The 2,185-nt window shown below is 35.7% G+C and overlaps 1 long non-coding RNA gene across 1 annotated transcript; it reads left to right on the forward strand.

Annotated features, from left to right (window-relative positions):
* The first annotated feature begins 907 nt into the window (after window positions 1-907).
* Window positions 908-1,503, forward strand: LOC109583348 (uncharacterized). The gene is made up of 4 exons (XR_002185480.1): window positions 908-1,040; window positions 1,086-1,130; window positions 1,180-1,263; window positions 1,328-1,503. It is a non-coding gene; the product is annotated as an uncharacterized LOC109583348 (long non-coding RNA).
* Window positions 1,504-2,185: the final 682 nt, after the last annotated feature.

A 2,185-nucleotide genomic window follows, 5' to 3' on the forward strand; every position in this document is an offset into this window, starting at 1 on the left:
TGACTAGGAGGTGTGGCCAGGAGGCGGAGCCCTCAATGTTTTTTAAGAGGCTATGACAAATACTGTGTTGCTAGATATAAGATCATTGGAGTTCTATATAGAGTAATTGGAGTGAGCCTGAGTGAGCCCCACATAAACGAGACAAGTATGTATGCCTACGTACTAGTCTCGTGTAGCCATACCCATCCCCTTTTTTGAGTCTGGCTATGCAAGACTATTTTTTTACATGTATGTCACCCCTAGATATTTATGTGTAATACGGTAGATGCTATGCATTAACAATGCATTAATTACTAGAAATAATGTAAAACATTGCAGAGCTCTGCCCTCAGGCCATGCCTCCCACTCATGCCCCTAAACGCATGTACGTACGTACATACCATAGATACTATACTCTACTATCTATGGTACATACAATTATACCGGTACATAGATCTACCTAGCATACACTGTACATACCGACATTTTTTCACCAGAGTGGGCTTTACCCAAAAATTATTCAGTTTTCAATAAATTTTCATTGAAAGTGGGAGTGGCAACAAGAAAATAAAATTATGGCCAACACACGGGAAGAAGTCATGAGTTTTCTAGCAGCAAATTGAGCAAAATAAGACAGAAATTGTTGATAACTCGACTTACTCTATTCATGGTACAGACCAAATGCAGCAAGGAATGTTAAAAAAGCAGCATATCATTTGTGCATTGACTTCTTCTAGCTATCTTCAATGCTTCCTAAGCACTAAACTTTTAGCTTTAATAACAACTGAAGGCAGTTCAAGAACCACACTCACTCCATCACACTCCATCAAGTTCTGAGCTGCTTAAGTTGCACAATCATGCATGAGTATTGTAGTCTGTCAACATCTACTGTATGTACATTGCTTTAGGCTCGCCCCTTTAATGTTTTACATTCGAATCATTATTTTGTCTCAGAAAAAAATTCTCATTGTAGCTTCGTTTGACAAGGTCTGAGTGATTCAATGTTACAAGACTCCTAAAAGCCACCATGTACAGATTTAACAGAAAGGGGGATTATTCAAGTAAGCAGAAGTCTCAAAACTAATTTCCTATAATCTCTTTTCTAGTACCCAACAGAAACTGAACTGATGTGGTCAAACCTTGGAAAAGAGGTAATAGTAATCCACCACTATGGTTTCTGTTTATAAAACACACCTACAGGACTAAATGATGACATGGCACCCAGTGATATTGATACTGAGGGATATTATAGATATAGTAGACCTAGAGCTAGGGACGTTAATTGTGAGTCAGTATATTAGATCATTGACAAGATCTATGTAATGCAATTATGTTACTCTGTTTATAGTAAAAGCTTTGGTTTTTGAACTTATCATTCTTCTAAAGCAATTGCTAGATCTGTGGGCAGGTTTTATCTTCAAGTACACCGAGGATAAGTGGAGATCGATTGAAGACATTTGTATGCTTTTTTTGTAACAAATCTTTGCTTTGTTTTGTTGTCTTTGCTGCTAATTTTTTTTTCTATCAATATTTTCTACTAAAATTATCATTATCATTTTTGTGAATTAGCTATAGATCTTAAAACCTATTTTAGAGTTATGATCATATATTATTTTGTGATACATTACTATTACAATGATGCAATAGAGTACATTATCAATGATCGTACACCATCAATTTTCGGACACTTGTTTTAGGAAAACTATACATTGCCATCTCATGAAACTGCAAAGTATTATAGCAATAGTTATCCTTTATTTGCGTGACAAAACTTGTAGCTCTAGCAAGAGTGCATAGAAAGTTATAAGCTCTCAAAGCGTGGTGTCCGACAATACCAATGATCGGCCAAAATTCTCAATCTTCGGACTGTCATTTCTGAACGGCAGCAAAGGATAGTTTTAGAAGGTCACTATGATAACTTTGTAGGCCTGTCTTTAAACTAACTATCACCATCCGGATCTTTTTGATAGCTGTCTTTTTGACAGAGATAATGGCCACTTAAAATGTGTCACCTGATCCCTCAATATACGGACAAATTTTACAAAAATATACAAAAATTATGAATTTTATTAGAGTACATTATCAATGATCGTACACCATCAATTTTCGGACACTTGTTTTAGGAAAACTATACATTGCCATCTCATGAAACTGCAAAGTATTATAGCAATAGTTATCCTTTATTTGCGTGACAAAACTTGTAGCT

The sequence above is a fragment of the Amphimedon queenslandica genome, unplaced genomic scaffold (assembly GCF_000090795.2).
Source record: "Amphimedon queenslandica unplaced genomic scaffold, v1.1 AMPQUscaffold_13310, whole genome shotgun sequence".
Lineage (NCBI taxonomy): Eukaryota > Metazoa > Porifera > Demospongiae > Haplosclerida > Niphatidae > Amphimedon > Amphimedon queenslandica.